This window comes from Anticarsia gemmatalis, chromosome W, assembly GCF_050436995.1.
Source record: "Anticarsia gemmatalis isolate Benzon Research Colony breed Stoneville strain chromosome W, ilAntGemm2 primary, whole genome shotgun sequence".
NCBI classification, from domain to species: domain Eukaryota; kingdom Metazoa; phylum Arthropoda; class Insecta; order Lepidoptera; family Erebidae; genus Anticarsia; species Anticarsia gemmatalis.
Genome location: NC_134775.1, coordinates 7,089,535 through 7,101,152, shown reverse-complemented (window position 1 = coordinate 7,101,152; position 11,618 = coordinate 7,089,535).

Sequence of the window (11,618 nt, the reverse complement as noted above, 5' to 3'; positions counted from 1 at the left end):
TAGAATGTGGGTCATGCAAGAAATCGAAACGTTCTTTAAGATATGGGGGTGCTAAGGGATTAAACAATACATTGTACAGAAGAGAGAGAATGTGAGCATTCCGGCGTGAACGTAGGGGTAACCACTTGAGCTTATGTCTGTATTCAGATATATGATCATATTTGCGTAAACCAAATATGAATCTAATAAAGAAGTTTTGAAGTCGCTCAAGTTTATTCAGTTGGTCCTCGGTAAGATCAAGATAGCTGACATCGGCATAATCAAGAACGGGAAAAAGAAGGGATTGTACTAACGCAATTTTTGTCGTGATAGGAAGAAGATTACGTAGTCTGCGCAAAGACCCCGCCGAAGCAAAGATTTTGCGACGTACTTCTTGGATCTGGGGAACCCATGACATATTTTTATCAATAAAAATACCCAAATTCTTGACTACGTCACTAAATGGGATATCAGTGCCGTCACAAGACACCGGGGGTATCCGTGGCCATTCAATTTTTGAGACCATTCTCGAACTGCCAACAACAATCACCTGGGTCTTGTCCGGGTTGACCTTTAGCCCATACGATCTACTCCAGTCGCAAATTCGTACCATGACAGTGTTTACTGTTTGGACAGCCTCCGTCAACCTATCTAAGGGAGCGTGGGAGTAAATTTGAAGATCATCTGCGTAGAGGTGGTAGGAAGAAGTTCAGGTGTTAGAAATTGAGTTGATAAAAACTGCGAAGAGTAGGGGAGATAAGACGCCGCCCTGCGGAACGCCGGCAAGTGACGGGCACCATGCGGAGATCGTGTTTTCGATCCTGATTCGTTGCCGGCGCCCAAACAGGTAACTACGAAACCAGTCAACCGCTGTTGGAGATACGTTAAGAGAGCATAGTATCCCGAGAAGGACATCAAAGTCAACAGTGTTAAAAGCGTTGCTAAAGTCTAGCAATGCAAGCACTGTTAGATGACCACCTTCCATTGCTGACCTAATGTCTTCCGTAATATGAACCAGGGTTGTGGTGGTGCTGTGACCGGGACGGAAACCAGACTGGAGTGGGTTAAGGAGTTGATTTACGGAAAGAAAGGAACTAAGCTGATCATGAACGAGGCGTTCAAGAACTTTAGAGAGGAAAGGTAGGATAGAAATGGGCCGGTATTCAGAGAAAGTAGAAGGGTTGCATTTTTTAGGTAGGGGTGTGATTTGGGCGTCTTTCCAAGCTGATGGAAAGATGCCACTGGAGATAGAGGAATTGAGGATATGACAGATGACTGGGAGTATTTCATCAAGGATAGGAAGGATCATATTACGGCTGACGCAATCGGTACCTATTGCATTCGAAGAAGTAGATAGGATGCTTTTCTTAACGTCACAAGCAGCAAATTGATGAACTTCAAATGGGAAGCAGTCGGGAGTCGAACTTTGTGAAAGAGATTTTAGTGTGTTATCTTTTAGTATAGGATCAAAGTAGGGTAATGCAGTAAAGTATTGATTTAAAGCGTTTATATCGAGAGGTTTAGGAATCGTGTCTTGGCGCGATTTGCCGACTCCCAATGATCTCAGAAATTTCCAGACTTTGGCTGGATCTCCGTTTTCGACAGATGCATGAATATGTCGGCGTTGTGCATTCCTACACACCTTACTGCAGTGATTTCGTATTGCTACATATTTTTTCCAATTAGCGTCAGTTGGACGACATTTAAATTTGGTTTTTGCAGCAGCTTTCTTGGAGAGTAATGTCTTAATGTCGTCCGTGAGCCAAGGTGACGGAAGATGTTTCACCCTAATTGTACGCAATGGTGCGTGAGTGTCGTAGAGCTTTATCAAGTTGGAGGTCAGTAACTTAACTTTCTCATCCACACATTCCGAAGCAAAGAGAGAATCCCAGGCAATGTTGTTGGCATCCGCACGAAGATTTGCCATGTTCATTTCACGAAAGTTGTACACGTTGTACAAGGATTTTAGGTTTAGGTTTCGGAGGCCGGACACGATAAGACAAGAAGAGGAGGTCATGGTAGGAAAAGGCATCAGCAGGACACTGACCATGTTTGGAAACACGATCAGGGGAAGAAATAAGGATAAGATCGAGCAAAGATGGAGTACAGTTTGGAAAATTATGTGTAGCACTAAGAGGAAGTATGGAGAGGTTATTGGAGTCAACGATGGATTGGAGTGAGCTGGAACGGTGATCATTTTTAAGGAGGCAGGTGTTGAAATCGCCCATGATTATGGTTTGACTGTACACGGGGATAATATTTTCTAACAGGATTTCAAGAGAAGTGAAGTAATCTACACGTAAAGAAGGACTATAGAAAACACCGAGTAAGATTTTGGAGTGAAGAAGTTCAACTTCGAGAAAAAGATGTTTGCCAGCATTTGGTGGAGGGGGCTGTGGTGACATGCTAACTATAGAGAAGGGAATATTTTGTTTAAGATAGATAGCCACCCCACCCCCACCTCCAACTGCGCGTTCGTTTCTAATAAGCTCATAGCCTGGGAGCGAGTAAGCCGAGGAGACTAAGCATGGCTTCAGCCAAGACTCGGAAACAAGTATTGCATGAATATGTGTACAGTCGAAGGTAGCCAGCATATCCGAGAAATGGGCCGGAACACTCTGAGCATTAATATGGACCACATTAAAGTTCCTGGGAAAATCAGAAAACTGGGACGTCAATGTCTCAGCAAGAGAGGGAACACTTACGAAGCTGGTATCACTACTTAAAGAAAAGTATTCGTCACTATTTATACTGCTGTCTAATAATGACATAATTAATTTCAGATAATACATAATAATAAATAAATATTAAAAAAAAACAATAAAGATATAAATAAAAAAAAATAAAAATATATATATATATATATATAAATATATTGTATATATAGTATATATAAAAGAGGCTGATGAAAACAAAAGTTTTTGCTCCATCTGCCGGTTGCGAGAACAAAGTATGTGAGTACCATAAAAATCCTTTTGCAACTAGTCCAGGTACAGGAAAGGAAAAAAGAAAGCATAAAATAATACAACAGTTTCCTAAACATGACTGAATAGAATAAATAAAAGAAAAATGAATAATAATATAGTGTATATAAAATAAAAAATGCTAAAGAGATACGAAACGTATTTTTTTTTTGGATATGGTAACAATGAGTATTAATGTCAAAAGTGTCAGATGTCAAAGTCAGTCAAAGTCAAACGGGTAAATAAACATAGCGAATATTATAATATTTGTGGAAGGTAGAAGAAATGAGCTAAACAAGTAAACAAGCGAAGTGTACCTGGACTAGTAATGAACTCGGATGACTGAAGAGTTTGTTTGTTCGTTTGTTTGTTTGTTTGTTTGTTTGTTTGAACGCGCTAATCACAGGAACTCCTGGTCCGATTTGAAAAATTCTTTCAGTGTTAGATAGCCTATTTATCGAGGAAGGTTATAGGCTATATATCATCACGCTACGACCAATAGGAGCAGAGTACGAGTAAAAAATGTTACAAAAACGGGGAAAAATTTCACCCATTATATCTTATTAAGTATTAAGTATAGATGTGACGCAAGCGAAGTTGCGCGGGTCAGCTAGTGATATGATAAACTATTGTGATTTTCTATGATCTTTTGCGTGTTTTTAGTCCCCTATAGCCAAAACTAAGCATTTTTGTTTGCATTTTGCAGTTTAACCTTTAAGTACTGACGTGGGTGTCTCATAGACGGCGAGTTGACAAAAATAAGCCTTATTTCAAAGGTGTTAAACAAGCGAAGTGTATCTGGACTAGTAATGAACTCGGATGACTTCACTTTTTGGCGGCTACTCGCTTCGATTTTGAGGCAACCAGTGGTTTGGGCGCCAAACTCGGTTTAGGCAACAGGTCACCGACCCTGCACAGCTCGGCTTGTGTTGTCACGCGGTGCCTCACGTCGTCCGGTCCCAAAACATGGATTGCACCATCCCGAGTCCAGCACTTGTTGACCCCGAACTTCTCACGAGCCGCCATGAAAACATCGTGCCTGCTCTTGGTGAGGAACTCCGACATGGTGACACCGGAACCCTTCAGCTTTGTCTTGGACAACCAGAGCTTTTCGCGCATCTCCAAGTCCTTCAGCTTTACTAGTATTGGCCGGGGTTTCTTAGCCGAAGTCTTCCTCCCCATTCGCTGACAGCGTCTGATGTCATCCTTGGAGAAGTCACCAATACCCAGCTGCTTGACAACAACACCAGTGAGTGTTTGGGCAACATCTTCGTCCTTTGCAGTCTCCGTTACACCATGAAGCAGCAGTATCTTTCTCCGCCGCTGCATCTCCATGCTGTCAACTGTTCGTGCAAGCCCGTCAATTTGCAGTTGCAGCATTGTCAGGGCTTGGGTGACAAATGCCCTGTACGAAGCAAAGTCGGTGGCCAGGCTGGAGACACTCAGAGGGGCAGACTTCAGTAGCTGTGCTTCGAAATCAGCCATTCTGCTGTTGATGCTGGTGCTGAGCTCATTCAGAGTTGCTTGCACGGTGTCCATTTGTAGTGTGTGGTTCAGTGTAAAAGGTAGATAGTGAGAAGTGAAGTGCAGAAGAGAAGGATTCAAAGAAGAGAAATATTGTAACCGGCAGGTAGATAGGTGATTAAGAAATTAAAACATAAAATTGTATAAATTTGATAAAATTACTATTAAAATTTAATTAAAATACGTAGAGCAGAATTTTAGTTTCCTTCTTGTTGCAACTACCCCCGCAAAAAAACATTGTCAGGGCTTGGGTGACAAATGCCCTGTACGAAACAAAGTCGGTGGCCAGGCTGGAGACACTCAGAGGGGCAGACTTCAGAAGCTGCAAAAAGATTCAAGGGGGTAAGAAATCGGAATTGAGACATCACGCAACAAAAAATTTCACGTCCAGAACCATCAGTAGCAAAAATACTTTTAGTATTCTCGTGATTTGATTTGAAGACAGAGGTATAAAATAATGAACCCAGGAAAGCTTTCATTTCTTCACGACCGGTAGGGGCCTTAGTTCAATTTTATTTGGGTTTTTATATTTCGTGCGGACGTCTGATAGTTTTTGATTAGTGCAGGTAACAATTGTATCAATCATAATAGTATGAAATAGCTCAAGCCATAGTGATTCAAAATCCGTAAATGTTTTGGGCTGCTGTCGCGGAATATCAACAATGTTATGCATTGCTGTGCGACTCGATCTGGTAACAGGTTCTTCAAACGACCACTTGAAACCATTTTTCCCGTAGTAATATCGATTACTAGATGAAACTGGAAGAGGACTTACAGTTGATGGTCGTGAAACTTGGTTGGCTTCAAGAGGAGACACGGTGGTCGGTCTGTTTTCCAACTGGTTCTCATTTTCCTTATTTTGTTCATCTTCTGACTGCTCCGATTCTGTTTCGTCATCAGACTGTAAGAAAAAATCTGGGTCTGCCTGATCATCGTCAACATCGCTAAAATCGCCCTCAAGTTCCGTTTCTATCCAAGATTGTAAAGTATTTTCGAAGTCTACACTAGTAGCACAAACCACTCTCTTTCTTTTGCGGCTACTTTTCGATGTACTTGGTTGATCCATCTAAAACAATTCGACAAATGATGAGGTACCGTCTTATAGACACTTAGAAAGACACACACTAATCATGAACTGACGTCTAATAGATCTGCAACATTAATACTGACCTTACGTCTGAGAGACACTGCACAGCTCCACAGCCGAACGTGTTGTCGCGCCGCTCGCAAGCGCTCGACTGATTAATCAGCGTGTTCAACCCCAAAGCTACAGGGAAGGGCGCGGGGGTATCTTTAACACCTTTGAAATAAGGCTTATTTTTGTCAACTCGCCGTCTATGAGACACCCACGTCAGTACTTAAAGGTTAAACTGCAAAATGCAAACAAAAATGCTTAGTTTTGGCTATAGGGGACTAAAAACACGCAAAAGATCATAGAAAATCACAATAGTTTATCATATCACTAGCTGACCCGCGCAACTTCGCTTGCGTCACATCTATACTTAATACTTAATAAGATATAATGGGTGAAATTTTTCCCCGTTTTTGTAACATTTTTTACTCGTACTCTGCTCCTATTGGTCGTAGCGTGATGATATATATAGCCTATAACCTTCCTCGATAAATGGGCTATCTAACACGGAAAGAATTTTTCAAATCGGACCAGTAGTTCCTGAGATTAGCGCGTTCAAACAAACAAACAAACAAACTCTTCAGCTTTATTATATTAAGTATATAGATATAATTTTGCACTGGTACTCTGCTCCTTTTAGTAATAGCGTGATGATATATAGCCTATAACCTTTCTCGATAAATGGACTATCTAACACTGAAAGAATTTTTCAAATCGGACCAGTAGTTCCTGAGATTAGCGCGTTCAAACAAACAAACAAACTCTTCAGCTTTATAATATTAATAATATAATAATTTTGCACTGGTACTCTGCTCCTTTTAGTAGTAGCGTGATGATATATAGCCTATAACCTTTCTCGATAAATGGACTATCTAACACTGAAAGAATTTTTCAAATCGGACCAGTAGTTCCTGAGATTAGCGCGTTCAAACAAACAAACAAACAAACAAACTCTTCAGCTTTATAATATTAATAATATAATAATATAATAATTTTGCACTGGTACTCTGCTCCTTTTAGTAGTAGCGTGATGATATATAGCCTATAACCTTTCTCGATAAATGGACTATCTAACACTGAAAGAATTTTTCAAATCGGACCAGTAGTTCCTGAGATTAGCGCGTTCAAACAAACAAACAAACAAACAAACTCTTCAGCTTTATAATATTTAATTAATAATTAATATTAATATAATAATTTTGCACTGGTACTCTGCTCCTTTTAGTAGTAGCGTGATGATATATAGCCTATAACCTTTCTCGATAAATGGACTATCTAACACTGAAAGAATTTTTCAAATCGGACCAGTAGTTCCTGAGATTAGCGCGTTCAAACAAACAAACAAACAAACAAACTCTTCAGCTTTATAATATTAATATAATAATTAGTATCAGTTATTTTAAATAAGTACTATTCAAACACTTTAAAAAAAAAGAGGAACCATAGTCATTTTCATTGTTTATGAGGAGCTCGTGGCTTAGTTTACAACAGCCGCACGGATCGATCTCTGAGGTTAAGCTACGCTTGCCGAGGTTGTTACGTGGATGGGTGACCATCTTATACATATCGAGTTCCTCCGTGTTTCGGAAGGCACGTTAAATTGTGGGTCCCGGCTGTCATTTTCGAAGATCTTTGACAGTCGTTAACAGTAGTCAGAAGCTTGAAAGTCTGACAACCAGTCTTACCGAAGGGTATCGTGTTATCCCATGTAACTGATGGGTTGTGGAGGTCAGATAGGCAGTCGCTCCATGTAAAACACTGGTACTCAGCTGCATCCGGTGAGACTGGAAGCCGACTCCAACATATGTAGTTTGGAACAAAGGCTAAGCGAATATATATATAATAGTCATTTTCATTGTTTTAGAATAGACGGTTCCAAATTCAATTTACCCACATAACAAATAAGTTACTTACTTTTACTTAACAATTCATACTTTATTATAAGTGAATAAGTCGTTCTATTACTTATAATTCTTATACAGCCGAGATTGGGTAAATGTTTGTTGATTATACCAGTGTACAAATACATAGCGTCTCGATTTTATTTTCTCCTGTGTATTTTATGGTTAACTAGCTGACCCGCGCAACTTCGCTTGCGTCACATAAGAGAGAATGGTTCAAAATTTTCCCCGTTTTTGTAACATTTTTCACTGGTACTCTGCTCCTTTTAGTAGTTGCGTGATGATATATAGCCTATAACCTTTCTCGATAAATGGACTATCTAACACTGAAAGAATTTTTCAAATCGGACCAGTAGTTCCTGAGATTAGCGCGTTCAAACAAACAAACAAACAAACTCTTCAGCTTTATAATATTATATTATATTATATTATATTATATTATATTATATTATATTATATTATATTATATTATATTATATTATATTATATTATATTATATTATATTATATTATATTATATTATATTATATTATATTATATTATATTATATTATATTATATTATATTATATTATATTATATTATATTATATTATATTATATTATATTATATTATATTATATTATATTATATTATATTATATTATATTATATTATATTATATTATATTATATTATATTATATTATATTATATTATATTATATTATATTATATTATATTATATTATATTATATTATATTATATTATATTATATTATATTATATTATATTATATTATATTATATTACATTATATTATATTATATTATATATTATATTATATTATATAGTATACTTGGCTTAGTTTACAACAGCCGCACGGGTCGATCTCTGAGGTTAAGCTACGCTTGCCGAGGTTGTTCCGCGGATGGGTGACCATCTTATACATATCGAGTTCCTCCGTGTTTCGGAAGGCACGTTAAATTGTGGGTCCCGGCTGTCATTTTCGAAGATCTTTGACAGTCGTTAACAGTAGTCAGAAGCTTGAAAGTCTGACAAACAGTCTTACCGAAGGGTATCGTGTTAATACCCAAGTAACTGGGTTTGTGGAGGTCAGATAGGCAGTCGCTCCATGTAAAACACTGGTATCCAGCTGCATCCGGTGAGACTGGAAGCCGACTCCAACATAGTTTGGAACAAAAGGCTAAGCGAATATATATATTATATATTATTAGTATTATAAGTATATTAGTATAGATAGTTTGATATAACGGTGTGACCGTTCGTGTATTATTTAGAATTTCTCATTCTTATCTATACTAATCTATACTAATATTATAAAGCTGAAGACTTTGTTTGTTTGTTTGAACGCGCTAATCTTAGGAACTACTGGTCCGATTTGAAAAATTCTTTAAGTGTTAGATAGTCCATTTATCGAGGAAGGTTATAGGCTATATATCATCACGCTACTACTCATAGGAGCAGAGTACCAGTGAAAAATGTTACAAAAACGGGGAAAATTTAGACCCATTCTCCTTATGTGACGCAAGCGAAGTTGCGCGGGTCAGCTAGTTTTGAATATGTCTTACATATTTTTCTGTAACACCTATTTAGCTATCTGTTATTATGATCGTTGAACCCTAATTTAGCATTTATTTTAGCTGGATTTTTCTCAATATGAATGATCAAACTAGTGAAAGTGTTCAAGTACAAACATGTGATAATGCCAAACGAAAACGTCGTGATAGATTGTCTGAGTCTTCATCCGAAGGTAGCTCAAGCAGTACGAGTAGTTCTTATACCAGTTCTTCTCCTGCAAAGCGTTCAAGGCGTCACCGACGCAAACGCAGGCATCGTACAAGTAAAAACGTAAAACTAGATAAATTGATTGAAGAAATTAACGATCTTAAATCTAAGTTTAACGGACCTAGCTATTCTTCTTCTACCCGCGATCACGAGTTTGACGATGATTCTTATATAGAAAATAATGTAAGCGGGAACTTATATGAACCTCATGAGAATGAACAAGAATTTTATTTAGGTATGGACGCTGCTAACCTTGACTGGGAGCAGCTAACAACAGCTTCGAACATTGATGACAAAATTGCTATTTTCAATAGAGCTGTTGTTGGGCTGTATGATGTCCACGCGCCAGTTAGGAAGGTTAGGCTTAAACGTCCTCCTGCGCTCTGGATGTCAGAAGGCGTTCGAATGGCCATGAGGCGAAGAGATAGGGCCTTTGCCAAGTTTCGCAGGGACCGGTGTGACGAGAATTGGCACCAGTTTAAAGTTGCAAGGAACCGATGCAATCAGATGGTACGTAACGCTAAACGCCGGCATTTTCTAAATAATCTTTCCTCTTCTTCCCCTGCCGATATCTGGAGGTTTCTCGGGACCCTCGGTATTGGCAAACGTCACAGCAGTAACTTACAGTGCACGGTTGGTTTGGATGATATAAATCGTCACTTTACGTCCACTACATCTATTGATCACCAAACCAAGTTCGATACTGTCCAATCCATATTGGAATTACCCAGGCCAAATATTGAATCCTTCTCCTTTTCTCCAGTAACACCGGAAGAAATTAAAAAGATAATCCTGTCCATTAAATCGAATGCAGTAGGCGCTGATGACGTCAGTCGACGCATGATTGTCACTGTGTTGGATCACCTGCTCCCCGCCATATCCCATATCATAAATTTCTCCCTCACCTCTGGTTCCTATCCTTCTTTGTGGCGCAAAGCTCACATTATACCGTTGCCTAAAATCCCAAATCCGTCGCTTCCAGCTCACTTCCGACCTATTTCCATTCTACCTTTTCTCTCCAAAGTGCTGGAGGCCTGTGTGCACAAACAATTAACACAGTTTGTGTTAAGCAATAACTTACTTAGCCCACTACAATCCGGGTTCAGGCCAGGTCACAGCACAACTTCGGCACTCCTTAAGGTGACTGGCGATATTAGGGCGGGGATGGAGGATGCTAAGGTCACTGTTATGGCTTTGGTAGACTTCTCGAACGCCTTCAATACCGTCAGCCATGATATCCTTCTCTCTATCCTCTCCCATCTTAACACATCTTCCGGTGCGCTGAATTGGTTTTCCTCTTATCTTCAAGGGCGCCAGCAATCGGTTCGCTTCGGTGAATCTTCGTCGAGCTGGCGGGAACTGGATTCTGGCGTCCCACAAGGCGGCATTCTTTCTCCTTTACTGTTTTCAATCTTCATCAATCTGGTAACCCAAAATCTTCGAGGAACGTATCATCTGTACGCTGATGACTTGCAACTTTATTCGCAAGAGACCGTGGACTCCATTTCGGCAGCGGTAGACGTCGTGAATGGTGATCTTGAACACGTCAAGTGCTGGTCTGAGAGGTTTGGCTTGGCCGTTAACCCTGCTAAATGTCAGGCTATAGTGGTAGGCAGCCACCGCAATATTAGCCGATTAGGTCATCTTCATGTACCACCCATAGTCTTTAATGGCTCAACCATTGAAATGACGTCTTCAGTGAGAGATTTAGGTCTTAACATTGATTCTACGTTGAACTGGAAAGTCCAAATAGCCAATGTTTGTCGCAGAGTGACTAGCACACTGCGGGCTTTATATCGCCTCAAGAACTTTCTGACATCTAGGACCAAAGCCATGCTTGTGCAGACCTTAATATTCCCTCTGATCGACTATGGTGATGTGTGTTACTTCGACCTGAATGCAGATCTGCTCAACAAACTTGACCGCCTTCTTAACAACTGCATTCAATTTATATTCAATCTTCGCAAGTATGATCATGTATCTACTTATCGCTCCCAACTTAGGTGGCTACCTATTCGTGAGCGCCGTAATTTACGAGCGCTCACCACACTCTTCTCTTTTCTTACTTCCCCTACTCCCCCAGCCTACCTAACTCCCTACTTTCAATACTTGTGTGATAACCACAATCGTAATCTCCGCTCTTCAAGCAATCTTATTCTTCTCTGTCCATCCCACACTTCTGGGTTTGTCAATTCTTCGTTCCCTGTCCAAGCAGTCTTGTTATGGAATGCGCTCCCTCTTGAAATCAGAATGTCCACTAACCGTCTTGCGTTCAAGAGCAAAGTACGAGATCTTTTATTGAACAAAGTTGCAGAATATATATATATATATATATATATAT